This window comes from Sarcophilus harrisii, chromosome 2, assembly GCF_902635505.1.
Source record: "Sarcophilus harrisii chromosome 2, mSarHar1.11, whole genome shotgun sequence".
In the NCBI taxonomy this organism is placed as follows: domain Eukaryota; kingdom Metazoa; phylum Chordata; class Mammalia; order Dasyuromorphia; family Dasyuridae; genus Sarcophilus; species Sarcophilus harrisii.
The window spans coordinates 539,546,682-539,564,754 of NC_045427.1; the positions used below are offsets into that span (position 1 = coordinate 539,546,682).

The window sequence follows — 18,073 nt, forward strand, 5'->3', positions numbered from 1 at the left end:
TTCATCCAAAGCAACCTATAAATGTTCATTAAATGCTAACAATATGTACTGAACCCTGTAAGAGAATTAAAAGACTGCTGAGGCATGGTCTGTGTCCTTATGGAGATTATACTTTAGGTATAATATAAGACATAAACAAAATAAAAATTTAAATATGATAAAAGTATAAATGTCACAATGCTAAGTGACAAATGGGTAGTAAAAGAAATAAGTGCAAAGTCTCAAGGGCTTAGGGTTATTGCTGTTTCCCAACTTTCAGTGAATGTTGATTCAACCCATTTTGCTTTTTATTCATTCATGTCTTTTCCATCCAGAGGCTCCAAACCCCATTAATATATTGGTCAGCTAGGACCTAATAACTTTCAGTTTAAGTACTTGTTTATTTTGTTTTCCAATATACAATGGCTTTTATATTTAATGTATGTATATATAAATACATTACACAAAACCATAAATTCATAAGAGATAATAGTAATGATTTATATAATTTTGGCCTGATTTACAGTCACATGTTAGTTAACACTCCCAATTAATTGCTCCATCAAAGAGGCAGTGTGAATTTCACTATCTCTATTTTACCAACAGACAACTAGGTAACTTAATGGATATAGCAGTAGGCCTAAAGTCAGAAAGCCGAGTTCAAATGTGACCTCAGTCACTAATTATCTGTGTGGCCAAGGGGCTTAACCCTATTCGTCTCAATTTACTCATCTGTAAAGTGAGGTGAAGAAGGCACCCTTCCATTTTCTTTTCCAAGAAAACTACAACAGGATTACAAAATTTAGACATGACTGAAATGACTGAATAATAATATTTTACTAAACAGGAATAAAACAATCAAAGAAGTCATCCTCTAAATACTATGCCCAAGATTACATAGTTAACAAAGAATAACAGGAAATAGAACTTGGTCTTTAAGCTTTCAAAACAGTGTTCTTCCTTCTAAACTATGACAATTAGCTAGTAAGTTAACAAGTATCTGCAAAGAACTTATTCTCTTCTGAGAATGGGCTAAACCCTACAGACACAAAAGATAGTCTCTGGCCCCAAGGAACTGTATTATAAAGGAGGTAACATGCAGCCAATTATGTACAAACCAGATAGCTATAGGAAATATCAGAGATAATTTTTGTCAGGTAAATATCAACCAGCACACTATTGCAATCATCCAGTTATGAAATAATGAGGGTTTGTATCTGAGTAATGGTAATCAAAAAAGGGAAAGTGACCCAGAACTTTATTTAGTAGCTTTGATATGGGTAATCAACTCTGGATTTCAGGAGGATTTAGGAGTCTAGATATGGGAGAGACCTTTAAGACCATATAGCTTAAGTCCTTAAATTTAAAAATTAAAAAAAAAAATTAAAAAAAAAGCCTGAGCAAACTGAGGCTTATTAGGTGAAATGACTTTCCTAAAGTCACAGTCAATAAATAGGAGATCAAACTCTAAATCCAGACATCACACTCCAAATCCTATGTCTTATCACTTTAACATAATGCAGTACAATTTTAATACTATATATTTAGTAACTTTATAGAAAACACAATATGAAGAAACAAGTTTGAATTATGGGAAATTTTATTTGTGCTTTTAAAGATATTGAATTTTTACTGTTAAATGTGTTTATAGCATATGAGAATAGGTAAATTCTCCCATTTTGAATTCTGTAGGAATAGTACAACATTTTAATATAAATCCATAGGTTTAAGAGTCTCCCTCTTGAGCAATCTTCCAGTACTCAGGATTCTCATAACTGTAACAAAATAATAAACAATTATTGAGTACTTATTTTGAGCATAGTTCTTGAACTTGAACTTATATCCTATTTGTAGGATAAAATATACACATATTAGTAGTGAATGCAAGTTAATTCAAGGTGGAGCAGAGGACTAAATGGGAGTTGGAAGAAGGGTAGGGATACTAGGAAAAGCTTTAGACAGGACATGACACCTAAGCTTTGAGGGATGACAAAGATTATAAGAGAAAAGATGAAGTGAAAGTGCATTTCAGGAATTAAAGATAACCTTTGCAAATACACAGAGAAAGGGAAGGGAACATTGAGATTGGGACATATTTATATAGTCATCCAGTTGAGAGAGTGAAAGAAAGACAATTGAGAGGTAAATAAAACAGACTGCTGGAAATCAAACTGTAATAATTAAATGATATTTTTTACCTTACCATCTAATTTTAAGGCACGTAAAGTCTAAGGTCTTTGTAGCTTCTCTGAATATACTTAACATCAAATAGCTTTTGTATTTCTCAAACAAATTATTTTGTCAACCATCTGGGCACTATGGCCTTGGGCTTTCTTAGAGATACCTGCTGTACTTCCTTTTTAATATATGGAATAAAACAAGCAGTTCCATAATATGGTATAATAAAAAGATGATTGCACATGAAACTACAATTCTATTATATATAACTTGCTATTCCTTTTAAATTTATAATAAAGTTATCATGTAAATTTCTTTTTTCTTCTCTCCCCACCCCATCCTAAAGATGACTGCCATTACATGCACACATATGTATATGTATAGGTATGTGTGTGTGTGTGTATATATATGTATATATATATACATATATATACACACGTATATATATATAAACACATGCACAAATGAGTGTTTTATATGTGTGTGTATATATCAAATTATTCTATACATATTTGTCAGTTTTTTCTCTAGATGCAGATAGCTTCTTTCATCATCTGTCTTTTACAGTTAATTTTGGTATTTATAAGTCAAAATGATTTATTAACTCAAATCCATATTGCTCTTAATGTATACAATATTCTCTTAATTCTGTTTATTCTATTTTTCATAATTTCATGCAGGTCTTTCTATGTTTTTTAAGATCACTGAGCCCATCATTTCTTATAGCACAGAAGTATTATCTCATAAGCATATACCACAACTTGTTCAGCCATTCCATTTAGATAAAGCCTTGATCATAATTCTCATAATGAAAAATTAAAACCATCATCACATATTAAACACAGAGACAACTAATCCCCTTTTCCTAATATCTTCAATTAATGCAAATACTGGATTTCTCTTCAAGAGGGTACATATTTTGGAGTACTTCTATAAGTCAATATAATATCAACCCTTCTAAAAAACGAATTTCAAAAGCCAATACTTGTGTGGAAAGATCTTACTATTTGACCAAATGAAACAGAAGAAGAGCTCAACCATCTTTAAATTTATAGACTCTTTGTGTATTAAGAAACAGACATGAGCTCAGACTTTGCCTGTAATGAATAGGTACAGGGGCACAATCAGTAGCTATTTATATGAGGCCAGTGTTTTCCAAATGATTCCATGGTCTTTGGGTCAAGGTATCTACAGACTGATGTAAGTTCTTTTTGCATTTTATCAGGAATGTGACTACTTTAAATTAGAAAAAAAATCATAAGAAACACCCTAATATTTAGTGCTTCTGAAAGATGCAAAAGAAAAAAAAAATGAATGCCTTCTTTCCCTTTATACAACAGACCTAGTATGAGGTGATGTAATTCTGATCATAAACCTATGCCTGAAATGCAATATAGGTCACAATCAAATCAGACCTGTTACAAGTCAAAAGTCACAGAGTATGGGAAATACTATGTTGTAAAAGCTTAGGTCAGAGGTATTAGGGTGAGCAATAATTTAACCCTGAGAGTTGGTTAAAGAGTACTATATCCATAGCCAATTTCAGTTTTTTCAAAAGCTTCATAAAGGCCTTGTCTTTTCCTCTTTTTAATTAGAAAAGGTCCATACTTTCCTTCAAATCAATATACTAATTATTCTATTTTAACAGCATCATGGAAGGGAACTTCACTAAGGCATCTACACAGATTCCGTTTAACCAGTTTATAAATTGATTTAACTCATCAGCAGACATTTATTATAGTGAGTCATATGCCAAGTACCATGTTAGGCACTGGCAATAATACAAGGGTTAAGATAAAATAAAAACCATCCCTGATCTTAAGAATCTAATAATATTTTAGATGGGGGAGACAACCAGTTCCTTTTGTTTATACAACAGATAACAGTTACTATTGAAAAAGAGATGAAAAGGAAGGGAGGTGTGGAGGGAGAGAGAAATGCCAGTTATCCTGGAAATTCCTTGCACTCAATCTTCGAAAAAGTGACTGAACATACCAGTTGTTTTTAACATTTTACCATCATGGTGTTAGAAAGCAGAGGTGGATCAATGCCTTGGAGGATTCTAGAGGTGCAAAAGGTTCAAAGAAAAATTCCTGGAATTGTTCGTTTGCCTTAGAGAAAAAAAAAACCCTCACCCAAAGAATTAACAGATACAAAAATAATAACAATTTTGCTCACATTTCTAAAAGCTGAAACGTATTGCAGTTTATTTTAAGATCAATCTTTTAACTCAAAAGAGAATATTGGGAAGTAAGAAATTAAATAAGAAACAATATAAAATTCCAAGAACTTTCAGAATTGACCATTTTAGATACATTTGGTAAAGTGGTCTGAATAAATGCTGACATTGTTACTTTGTGCTACGCCATCTCATTGTACATGCAATGAGATGAATGTGGCTTTGGGGATTGCAACTGACATACCCTGAGTTATACTGATCAATAAATCTGAGTTCAGGGAGGAATTTTCCTAAGGGTTTCTTGGCAGGGCTCTTATATTCCTTTCACATTTCCCTTGGGGTACTAAACAGGGATGAACCATATGTGTTAAAGTCTACCAATTTACCATGTTTGGCTTGAAAACTAGACTGACAATCTCCCACCTGCTTCTTTTCTTCGTTTTCTAGTGCCTGTAACCATGATTCCTTAAATCATAGAGAAATGCATAAAAAAGCAAGAATGTCCAAATTAAGCAATAAGGAGGGGGAAAGATTTTAGACAAAAATTAAAACAACTGCTAGCTCAATATCTTTGGTAGCTGGGAGCAACTAAAGCCATTTTTATGTCCTTGACACTTGATTTATGTATTTAAGGCCAGATGTACAAATGAACATACTCTGTGCATCCTTCAAATGCCACAACAAACCTCATGAGCAACACTGTACACATGCAAAAAATTCAAGAGGTAGATTTAAGAAAAAATGTTGATTTTGCAAGTATTTAACTTCATGTATCAATTGTCTGATGAATTTGAAAGAAGATAGTAAACTCTCTAGTGGCAGCAGGTTGACATGCCAGCTCTTTCAAAGGAATACAATCCAAAGCCAGGGTTTGTCCCCAGAGGAGGTAGCAGATATCAGTCAAAGGCACACTGCTGCTGAGAGAATGAGATATACATTGTCATCTGGCATGCATTCCCACAACTGACTGTTATAAGACCAAGAGAAGTGAACCTCAAAGGATTAGATCTGTGTTCAAAGTGAACGCTAATGTCAACTCCAAAGGAACAGCTAGAAAAAGTGTAAAGTTGTTGTGCATTATACAATCCACATCTTCTCTATGAATTTCTAAAAGATATATAAGCAGAGATGCCACTAATAGGAATTTATATTCTGTACTTTAATCCCAAAATAATATAAAAAGTCTTCATTACTTTTCTTATTTAAGTCTCCATTAGGAAACAATTATTTCTACCATCCCTATCATAGTCACATTAAATTTCCACCTGCAAAAAGCAAAAAGTAATCTTTTTCCAACTGAGGTTATTATATTCAACTAGATGATTTTAAAGCTCAAGTGACAAGAGAAAACCAATAAGTGGTATTTTACTCCTATGTAAGCATAACTACCTTTTTAAAAGATCCTCACATTCCTTGGAATCATTACACTGGTTTGTCCTGTAATTCCCTTACAGATTTAATATTTATAACTAATTATATAAAATTTAATCTGTTGCCTTTGGTGCATAATTCCTAAATTTTTCCTTTTCCCTTTGGTTTAACTACTTCGGCAAGAATCCTAATTCATTGGCCTTTTGTCTTTAACTATAAAATAACAAGTAACAGGAAGGAAACAGAAATGCTGATCCACACTCTTACATTTAATTTAATAGACAAAAATAATGGGAACTCAGCAATGCAGCATTCTATTTACTAAAAGCCTCAAACTGTTACCTTTCTTCCAATCTTTTACTTTTAAGATTTATTAAAATGACTTGTTTTTCCTGACCTCCTAGCAATAACTTGATTGCCCACATTATAGTCAAGTATATGCGTGAATTGAGGCTAATCTAGTAGAAACATTAGCTTTCCAGTCTAACAGATTCTGTCATTCACATATCTTCCTGCTCTCCCCATTAGAATGTCATCTCCTCTGAAATTCATATAATCCTTCCTTTCTCATTTCCTTGGCCAAATCATTGAACCCTGCCCTTTAGGACAAAATGCAATTGCATTGACCAAAACCAAGTAGTTATTATATTATAAGCTTGCAGGCCCAGTAAGGGGGAGTATAGATTTTAAGGTATTGTTTAATTATCAAGATACTGTTCAAGAATATCAAGTAGATCAAAACTATTGTATCTATGATCCTGAACAGCATTGAGAGGTATTTGGACTAGCAAACTATCAAAGAGTTGATAAGCAACATTTCCCCCTTTTCTCCCTCTAAATATTAGCTATCACCTCCAACTTCCACTTTCCCCAAAGGAATGTGGTCTACTAGGGATATAAAACCTTAATGAGGGTGGCTAGAAAATATTTCCCACGATAAATTGCTTAATTTTTTTTAATGGTGAAAATAAGTATGAATGCAGCATCCTATTTCATTCCTTAATTTGAATATTGGTGTTTGTTCCCCATTTTCTTCCTTGATTGCAAACAGATAACATAATATAAAAACTAATTAGCATAGAAATAAGAAAAGGTGTCCCAGGGACTCAATTTGTTCATCTGTAAAATGAGCTAAGAGAAGGAAATGGCAAACCACTTCAATATCTTTGCCAGGAAAATCCCAAATGAGGTCACAAAGAGCCAAACACAATTGAAAATGACTAAGCAAAAAAGAATATATGTTGGTCAGTGAAAATGGATTTTTCCTTCTACCTCTCCACAAGGGTGAAAAAGAGAGGAAGATAGTAAGGGACAGGTCAGGGAATGGCCAAGGGAAGACTGAAAGTCTTTTCACTGGATAAGTATTAAGGTACAAAAAAAAAAAAAAAAAAAGAAAGAAAGGAAAAGCATTTCCTTTCTGGTAAATAAATAATAACACATTCATTAGAAATTAGAGATTTAAAAAAAAAGAAATATTTAATATCTAAGAACATTTAAAAATCTAAAAAATTAACATAAAAACAAATAAAATCATATAAAGCACCATTATTTTAACTCATTTTGCAGTAATAACTTCTCACAAGCAAAACTCATGAATTGCAACATATTTAAATTGTGACATATTTTAAAAGTCAAATGCAATAGTGTTAACTTTAAAATTTTACATGAGATTTTTGTTTCTCTGGAAACAAGCAAAGTAATAAATATTTAAAAATATTAGTCCATTTAACCTTTTTAAAGTATAAATAAGTTATTAAAAATAAGTACTTTATAATAAAAGAAAAATATACTTCTAAAAATATAACTTTATAAAATACATATTTTACAATAATTGATTTGAGAAAGCAGTTCATAACAAGGTGGAATTTCACTGTCATACAGTGAAAGAGTAGAAGCAAAGGTTCATAGTCAGAAATCCAAGATGCATGTCACAAGTTCATGTCATTATTCAGAATTATGTGTGTTTTAGACATTTTATATGCACATTTATATTAAAACTGCATCAGCAAGTAATTATATTCTATGCTTGACCAGTGGCTAGTATTTCTTTGGCTGTTGAGCACTTATGCTGGCAAACTGCCACAATTTTGTATAGATTATTGCTATTTAAAAAAATATTCATCCATTTTTGCAATGGCTATTACAATAATTCACAAATGATTCTATTAATTAACAATCAAAAAACTCTTGTTATATATCTCCTATGTGCCAGACACTATGCTAAGCACTGAATGTGCAAAAAGAGACAAAAGAAGTTCTTACCTTCAAGAAGCTTACAATCTAATGTGGGAGAGAATATGCAAACACACACATACACACACACATACACACACACATTCATAAATCAAGATAGAGAAAAGAAAGACAGGAAATAATTGACAGAGAGAAAAACACTGAAATTGAGAATGGCTGGGGGATACAAACAAGTATGCAACAAAATTGGGTCCCAGTCTTTTTCTGGATGTGAGACCCCTCTAATTTGTATTTCCTCCTTACCTGCCTTGGCTGTATGCACAATGCACTGTACTTTGTACCAGGTTTCTGAAAAGAAATAAGAAATGGTCTTTGAGGAACTTGGCAGCTGAACATTCAGAAGGTCTGGATTTGAATCTTGAACTCTACTATTTATTAGCTGTTTAATAACCTCTATGAATCTCAGTTTACTCAGTTGTAAAATGAGGAGGTTGGACTAGATGACCTTTAAGGTCCCTTCTAATTCTGAGTCCTATAAGAGCTTATAATTTTAGAACAAAACATGTACACAGATAAATGTACCACAAATTATGAGTCCATAAGAATACCAATTGTTACAAGATTATTCCTAGAGGAAACAATTCCCCCTAGGGACATGGGTAGGAATATGGTTCAACAACTGGTACAGACTGTTTATAACTCTGCTTCTCTTTTTCTCTCCCCTTTCCAATTTATCTTTCATAGAATTGTCAAACTGATATCCCTAGAACAAAGGTATAACTACTCTTTAGAAGCAGCTAGATGTATGGGTGAATAAGGGCTGATCTTGGACTGGGAAAGACATACAAATATAACATCAAATATTTACTATTGATAGGATCTAGTATAAGTAATGTAACCCCTATCTGATCATGCATTGATTAGAGCTCTAATATTTAAATTTAAATAAAATTAAAATTTAATAATAAAATATCCTGGAGAATCAGCCCCAAGGACTCAGGGATTTGACCTTTCACCTTATTTTGCCAGAAATAGATACCAGACACTTCCTGGCCATTTCCAAACCATGATTTTTCTTCAGTCTAGCTATCTAAATGGATAAACTCCACTGGAACTCTTTAAAATTTTTTAAAAGAGATTATAAAATTCTCCTCCCAAATTTATTTTGTAGAAATTCAACTTCTTATAGGTGACATTAATTCCAGCCATAAAAGCTTAGTTTTTAAGTCTCTTGCAAATTGGAATAGCTGTATACTATTAGTGTTTTACCGTTACATATCTATGTATGTACATCAAGACCTAAAACATTCTCAAGGAGAGGCTTCTTAATAAGAAGAGTAGATGTAAATCTATATTTCAAATCATTGTGAATTTTTCTGGTTAACTTCTCTGAACATTAGATTTAATCAGGTTATTGTTGCTTTTTTTTAAACTCTTAATGAAGCTAACAAAGAGCTTGTACTAGGAAAAATTTTAGGTCTTCCATGTTCTTATTATTTACTTATACTTATGTTATTAGAGTTACATATAGTCCTTTATGAGGTTAGCTAGTTAAACTAGCTAACACATCAGTTCATTTTACAGGACAGATGTAAACTGCAATAGACTGAAAATGAACAAAGCAGTGAGGGTGCCACTTTCACTCTTCCCTCAGGCTATCTCATGTACCATCTGCCACATATATGACTGTCTGACATATTTACTGATTGAAGGCACAAGTGTCAAAGTGAATATTAAATATTAGTAAAACTTAAGTTAATATTTAAATAGAAATTCTAATATTCTTCATGACTCAATGGTTCATCTTGTATACTCTCCAAGTTTCTAACAGGCAACTGTGGAAATGATTGCTAGGGGAGTTGAAAGGTAGAGAAAAGACTAAAGGTAGGTAGGTTAAGGCACAATGCTCAGAGAGATGCATTTGATTTATACATTACAAATTTCCTTTCTTCCATAAACTAACAGATGAAAATTCACATGTTATAAATATCAACCTTAAAATATCCTGGAGAATTGAACTAATACCTAATTATATCAGAAGTATACCATTATCAAAGACCAAACTAGCATCCAGTCACCTGAATACAATAACATTGGTTATACAATCTCAACATTTAATTGATATCACCATCTAAAGTCTTCATACTCTCCAACCTACATGAAAATGTTTAAAAGCACAGAGATTTGACTACAGAGATCAAAATCAAGGGGTAATAGCATGAGGGCTATCATTTCTGTTGTTCTGTCTGCTACTGATTCTTTCATTGAGCTTATAGAGGATGTGCTTACATCCTCTTACTTTCATTCAATCAAGTGTTTATAATACTATCCCTGTCCTGGCTAATTGTTCTAAGGGCTCAGATAGTAGTCAGCACTGTACTCTGTCATCCAGAGAATGCTTCTAGCCACTCTGATGAATGCATTTATAGTATCCTCCACAAACATACACACATGCACATTACCTATTCCCCCTTCCCTCCCAAAACAATCTTTTTGGAATCTGAAGGAACACTGTAAGCATCTATACCATCCCAAAGGATGCATCACAGCTTTCTGAATAGACAGTGACCTCATTTGGAGCTTTCTTGACAAAGGTACCGAAGTTGTTTGCTATTTCCTTCTTCAGTCATTTTACAGAAGAGAAAACTGAGGCAAATAAAATCAATTGACTTGCCCAAAGTCATGGAGCTAGTAAGTTTCTGAAGTCAGCTTTAAACTCAAAAAGATAAATCTTCCTAACTCCATGCCTGTAGCTCTGTGCACTATAGTGCCACCTGACTGTCCAGTTAAGAACACCTGGATTCAATATCATGCTTCTGACTTGTATTAGGTGTGTAACATAACAACCTCTCAGTTGCCCCAAGTAATTATTTAAAATGAGAAATTATTGATTTGCCTTGAAAGAGAATTTAGACACCAGAAATTTCTAATATGGATGAAGCAAGCCATAGTGGACAGTCTGACAGTCAGTAGACTGAGTCAGAAAGACCTCATGAATTTCTCTTAGACTCTTAGACAGTTTTTTTGGGGGGGCAAGTCACCTATCTTAGTCTCAGTTTCCTTATTTGTAAAGAAATAACAATAGTACCTAACTGGTTTATTAAGAGAACTAAATGAATGCATCTGAAGTACTTTGCAAATCTTAAAACAGCATATATATCATTTCTTCTCACAGAAATGAAATCATAAGCTCAGTTCACAATACTCCAGGAAAGGATGGCTGCACTCCTGAAAAGGAGCCATATAACCTTAAACACTCTCAAAACAAATCTATAAAAAGATAAATGCCCTCCAAATCAGGACTTCAAAGCCATATTACCAGGAAAATGATAGCATTATCACTTCCCCTTTCTCTATATCATAGCCCCTCTCAAAATTGAAGAAATTTACTCAAGCCAATAGTATTTTCCCTTTCTTCTCTCTACCCTCCTAAAAAAATTTACTCATTTGCTTAGAGGTACTCTCATACTCCTGCCTAGGTTTCTTTGGTGATTTAAAAAAAAAAAAATAGACACAACTTTAGGCAAGAATATGCTGCATTTATTTAATAAGGCAAGGTCAAAGGTGGCCATCTCTATGGGCTCCTGTATCCTTTCCTTCTAAATAAGCAAGAATGTCTGCAGACTATTTATTAACAATAGGACAGAAGCTATTTTGGAAGCTTATATTTAGATACCATTAACAAGAGTGATTTTCTCTCTAGAGTGTGCTTTCAGGAAATGGTTAGAGCTAAGTAAACCTCATAGATCACCTAGTGGCAAGAGTGATTCTCATAATTTTCTTTCCTAAAATATTTCCTTCCTTAGTACTTGGTTACTCTATTAGCAATACTTGAAATAGGAGAATTGATTAGATTTTCAATTCAAGTACAATAAACTAATAAGAATAATGTTCTAAGATATAAATCAAACAGATATTTGATATGGAAGAGAATTTTAAGTAAAAACAAGTATTTTCATATATAACATTATCAGTCAAGTTTCAATAATACCTAGCCTAGTCTTTTCTAGTGAAGAATCCCTAAATCCAATCTGTGTCTTATACAATATGTCCAACAAGGCATCAGCTAGATTTTACTAAGATACATCCAGTAATGGCAATATACTAACCCTTCTACTCTAAGTCAGGTCTAATCATTATGAAATGCTTTTTGCAAGACTAAATTTCTCTCTTTACACTTTGTGTTCATTTTTTCTACTTTTGGCCTCACCTCTGGGGGCAATATTTTTTTTAAATGACCAATTCTACATTATAGTCCTTTAAATAATTAAAAAACAGTTCTCATGTCCTTCCTAAATCTTCCTTCTCTAGTCTTTCTCCTTTAAATGGTCCCCAGTTTATCAATGTTTTTTTTTTCCTAAAAAAGGTTAACACTTGAAAGCAATCATCTAGATAGATTATGACAGAGCAGAGTACACTGAAGTTATCCTCTTTAGTTCTGAACATTATATCCTTGAATGCAACCTACAACTACATTGATGAGTTAATCAACACATAATTATTTTAAGCATTTACTGTGTAACAGGTATCGAACTAAGCATAGATATAGAAAAAGCAAAAACAATCCCTCACTTCAAGGACCATATAGTCCAATGATAGAATATAATCTCTTTAAGTCAGTATATATGAGATGTGCCAAAATTTTTGGCGTATTACTTAATTTTAATAGCTTAATCTAGTCTTAGACCATTTTGATGAGCTTCAATAGTTCTACGCTGCACACTAAAACTTTCAGAACAGCCCAGATAAAATACAGAGTAGGTAAAAGGTCGTTATAAAGGGGAAGGCATTAGCAGTTGTGGGGAAAAGACCTCCTGAAAATTACAACATTTTAACTGAATCTTTATAAAAGGCAGAGGAATTAAAAGTTGGAGACTGGGAGGGAAAGCATTCCAGGAATGGTAGTTAGCCAAGGCGGACATAGAGAAGGGAGTAATAGTATTATATGAGGAACTGCAAATTAAGTCAATATGTCTGGAGTACACTGAGGCAAATAAGAGTGGGAAGACAAGATACAATTTAGGAAGAACTTTAAGTACCAAACAAAAAGAATTAGTATTTTATTTTAGATATAATAAAGAATTACTGGATTTTTTTTTAAATGGGAAAAGATAGACTAACTCATTAGGAAAATTACTTTGGCAATAACATGGAAAATTGATTAAATGGGGAGAGACAAGGCAAGGAGTTCAATTTTAAAACTATTACAACAGTCCAGGAGGAAAGTAATGAGGACTTGAACCAAGGTGGTAGTTTTGTAAACAGAGAGAAAGGAAATAGGCAAAAATGCAGAGAAAGAAATGAAAAGATAATATATAAAAGATTATGATCAAGTAAAGAATATTCAGAGTTCTTATATTTAGAAGTGGAACACTTGTTGTGATGTTGTGCCACAGTTCTCTTTTAATGTCCTGACTCAGTTTCCCTAATTATCCTGACCCAGTCCTGACTCAGTTTCCCTAATTGTTCTGCTTCAGTTTATAATTGTCAGCTCAAAGCTCAGTCTTGTAAAACCACCCCTCCCTCTTTATCAAAATATTTGATAAGGATAAGAGATCTTATGTTTTAGAATATCAGAATGCCTCTCCCCATCCCAAGCTATCAGAATGTCAGATACCATCTTATCAAGATGCCTCTCCCCATCTCCAGGGCGAGGAGGGGGGTTGCTCTACCCATTAGGTCATCCCTTCTCCGGTGGCTCACCCAGTAATGGGCTGAGGTTTGAGTTGATGCACTGAGGTCCCAAGCACGTGAGGCTAAATAGTAATTGGACTATACTCTATTAATATACATTCTTGGATAAAGAATGCTTCCCCCCCCCCACCCCCCACTCTCTGTGCAAGTTCTGATATGTTGTATAGGAAATGACGATTTTGGTGGGTGGAGGCAGAGAGACAGGAAGAGAGACTGGGAGAGATTGGGCCTGGGTTCCATTCTGGTAGCTGCTGGTCGTGTGGCTTCTGGTCTAGCTAGCTTCTTGACTCAGCTGCACGCTATTTCCGATTCCCTTCTACCTCGGATCTTTCTTCACTGAGAATAAAGATTGACTATTTTCCCCTAACCTGAATTCCTTATTCTGGCTGATTTTAAAATACGCGGTCATCACATCGCCCCACCCTGTCAGAGTCCTGTTCCCTCTCTCAGCACTCTGACTCTGCCCCTGCCTCAGTCTACCCCCCCCGCCTGAGTCTGACCCATGTGTCATTGAGAACTCACATTGTTTGCTGGATTTTTGGAGACAATAGTCTCATTCAGCCCTGGGATGAAACCATGGATCCATTTGGTCCCAGTAAATCTCTCCCTTTTAAATAAATTATTAAATACTCTGATTTCTATCTTGCCTCAGTTTCTCCAGCATTACAGTGATAGAAAGATCGAGGGTATAACAAGATGGAATGGAATAGAATTAAGTTCATAACAGTTCAAGATTTATCAAAAGATACCCCAAGAATTTGGAGTAGGGAATTTGAGGGACCATCAGTTTGTTTATTGAATTCCCTTAGAAGGAGATCAGGTATTTTTTATGGAAAAGGAGTCACCAAACTAATGTAGAAAGAAGGGGAAATGACCTAAAAGAGCAATAGATAATAGATAAGATCTGAAAAAGATTATAAATTTAGATGCTATGAACCTCAAAAGGGGAGAGGTTGCAGACAGAGATGCTATAAATAGATAAAAAAAAATCTAGAAGTGGCAAGGAAGAGAGAAACGAGTATTTTAACTCCCCTACCATGACTAGCCAGTTAGTGCCATGAGCAAAAATGCAAACAGTATTGGATAGTATAACCAAGGATGAAGCATTGTCAGAAAAGAAGCAAGTCTTAGTGAACTCCAGAACTTAGAAGGGGAAAGAGAAAATTTGGTTTAAAGTAAGATACATGTGTTCAGCGTCACAGGGATGGGGAAAGTATAAAAGTTTGGGGATATGTTAACCACTGAAGAATGAGTTTAGGCAGAGCTTTGCTGATTAGGCAAGTGATTAGAAGTTCAACTTTAATCCTCTGGGTTTTAGTACATCTCTTTCCTGTTTTATGACTATGTTATAGGAGATCTCTGGAAAACTGCTTTATAATCTGGATGAGCAGAAGCTGGTATATTTCTGGCTAGGAGGATTTTGTGTTTTAAAGCTAATTTGGGTGAGCCTGGCATGGTGTGTTCCTCAAGGGCATGTAGGTGGTGCAGTGGATAGATTGCCAGGTCTAAAGTCAAGAAGATTCATCTTTCTGAGTTCAAATCTGAGCTCAGACACTTATTAGCTGTGGGATCCTGGTCAAGTCACTTAACCCTGTTTGCTTTAGAGCTGGAAAAGGAAATGGCAAACCACTCCCAAAGTGGCAAAGCATCTTTGCCAAGAAAACTACAAATAGGGTAACAAAGAATTGGACATGAATGCAACAACTAAACAAAAGCTTGGTTCTCAAGGTTTCTAGAAGCCTAAGAAGATAGAGGTAATTTGTCCCATAAGAAGGCTTTCTATCTGTCTTTCTAACTTTCACTTGGAAATGGGTATCAGATTATTCAAAATTCCTTGAAGCTTACAAAAGGTTACATCAAGAAGAAAAATAGAAATCCAGGGTAAGAGAGGGAAAACATCCTGTCCACAGCCATATAAGGCCCTTGAAATCACTTGGTCTGGCCCTGCCAAGGCTACCACAGGCAATAATGAGATGAAATCTAGGTACAACCCCCTCCCATTGCTTGAGTTTTTAAGTTGATAACTTTGTGTGGCACATGAATGATGTTATAAACATCTTAAGGACCCTTGACAAAAATAAAATTTCCACCCCTGCCCTAGAAGGGCAAATTGGTAGCTGCTGACAGCATTCTTGCAATCAGGGCAGGGACTCATATCTCCTTAACATATAATTTCAGACAGTGAGTACAGATGATCTCTAAAGTCTTTTCCCTTTTCTTCTTCAAATTTAAAAATTTCTTGATATAACTTCTCTCAATTAACCCTGGAATTTAAAATTCTTACCATGTATATCTAGTAAACCATAAACTGTAAAATTAGCTTCCAAAATCTTTAGACCCTTCTTCCAAAATTGTGTTTGGCCCATATTTGCAATGCTGTTCCTACTGTACACCAGTAGGCTAAAAGATATATAAGCACTTGTTTTTGGGGAAAAAAATGACAACAAAAAATCTTTGCAGAAGTCTAGAATTGATGATGACTCATCAATTATCCCCACCCTTATGGTCCAGATAGTACTAAAGACTATTAGGCAGTATGGCCAAAGGAAATTTAATGTGCTCTTCCTTTTCTTTATATTTTTTTTTTTCTTTCATAAGATCTTGTTTGTAGAACTCTGGTATTAGGTTTAGATAAGTTAGATAATTGAAGTGAAAAAAAAAAACAACATACTTTATTGCATGCTCAATCATATCAACAATATAGGTCAAAACAGAATAACTTTGAAATCAATTATGTGAGTAATTCTGATTTAAAATGGTTTCAGAAAGCTAGACTTATTTCTTCCATGAGAGTACCTTTTTCATATCTTGAGTTTATAGAGAATATATCTTAAAATGACCCCAAAGTCTTCTCATGTTTATACTCACTTCTTTCTCTTTTCAACCTTCTCATGAAGTGGCAGATACTAAAATGTTTCTTAGAGGTCAGGTTAGAGGCCTAGGTGACTTACCTATGGGGACGAAAGAAAATGGAAGCCCTTTCTGAGCCAGGAGCCATAGCTGCCAATCCTCAGCCAAATATCACTTTCACTAGAAAAGTATTTATACCTCTGAGAGATCTAGGAGGCCTTACATGCCCTGAAACCTGAGCCTTTGGTGGTATAGTAATGGGTCTGACTGTGGTTACTGCAAACTCTGTGTGACCACCAAGACTGTCCTATCTTTCAAGGACCCTTCAAATGTGCTCTTTATGGAATCCAATTTAAAAATCATGGGTGCCAAGACATGTCATCTCCACTTTATAATTGATCCCTCAATGCTCAGCCAACTGACCATTCAAAAAATCATTGCACAGGCAGAGTCCCAATGTTCAGTCACCTCCAAGAAAGGAAATTCAAAACTGCAGGAGCAACTTGGAAAAGCAGAATAAAATTACCTGACATGAAATGTAGCCAGGGTATTCTCATCCAACTGGCACCAACTCAAACAGCAGGCTAAGTAATAGCTTGAGTCTTCTTGTCCCATAAGGAGGTGGACCAGCACCTGAACAAACTTTGGAGGTGAGGCTTCTAGAGAATTTACACAAACCTGTGCTAATTAGTGCTCGTACCCAAAGCTGAAAATAAATTAAATAGAAGTTTTCCGGCTTTCAGTCAAATGTCCCACGTGACACAGTCTTTTTGCACCTAATACTTGATGTTCTTCTTAAAGCTGACCCTGCTAGACTATCTCTGTTACGGGGGGTGAAAATTTCTCACAGCTCTCCCACTGAGTCTGACACCAGTGCCTTTTACATCTGGGTTTTCCTTCGGGGCCTCTTAACCAAGGACTGGCTAACTCTGACTTTACCTTAGTTTATGAGGTCTAATGAAATCACAGCCCCAGGTGTGACTGGGATATGTGCAGGTGCATTCCTCCTCTCCACACCTCTCCCCCATCCCAATTCATAGCCTTGTTATTTCTGCAATTTGTCACACACAAGCTACTGCTGAGGGCTGCACTTTGCACCTTAATGAATATATTCTATTATGAAGACAAATCTTGTCCATGCTAAATCAATTAGGCCAAAGAAATTAGAATGGAAATAATAGAGAAATGGACTGCAAAATAAGTGTTACACTTCTATTGTATTTTGTTGGACTAGTCTGGTTAGGAAATCCATAAAACCATATTTCATGTCAAAAAAAATAAGATTTGGAGTCCTAGGCCGAACTCAGCTACTGATGATGACCTGAGGCTTTTTCTTTAACCTTTCTTTCTTCTATGGTTCACATGAGAGATGAAAAGAGCAGATCAAATTTTCCCTAAGTAATAGATATATAGTGCTAGGTTATAACTATATATAGCTGGTTACTTGCGGTGATAATTGTAGAAAGACTTTTTCTTAAGTTTAATTAGTTGAAAGTGTATTTAATTAGGGTATTTTTTGTTACTATTTAAAGTTGATTTCGCAATATGTCACTTATTTAAAACATTTGCCCCTTTCTTTCCTCAGAGAATTTATCAGAATACGTAATATGCAGAATTGAATTCTAAACA

The 18,073-nt window shown here is 34.5% G+C and overlaps 1 long non-coding RNA gene across 1 annotated transcript; it reads right to left on the bottom strand.

The window, feature by feature from the left end:
- Positions 1–1,577: 1,577 nt before the first annotated feature.
- Positions 1,578–17,366, bottom strand: LOC116421178. The gene is made up of 3 exons (XR_004231479.1): positions 16,971–17,366; positions 8,204–8,248; positions 1,578–1,754 (listed from the first exon to the last, which is right to left on the bottom strand). It is a non-coding gene; the product is annotated as an uncharacterized LOC116421178 (long non-coding RNA).
- Positions 17,367–18,073: the final 707 nt, after the last annotated feature.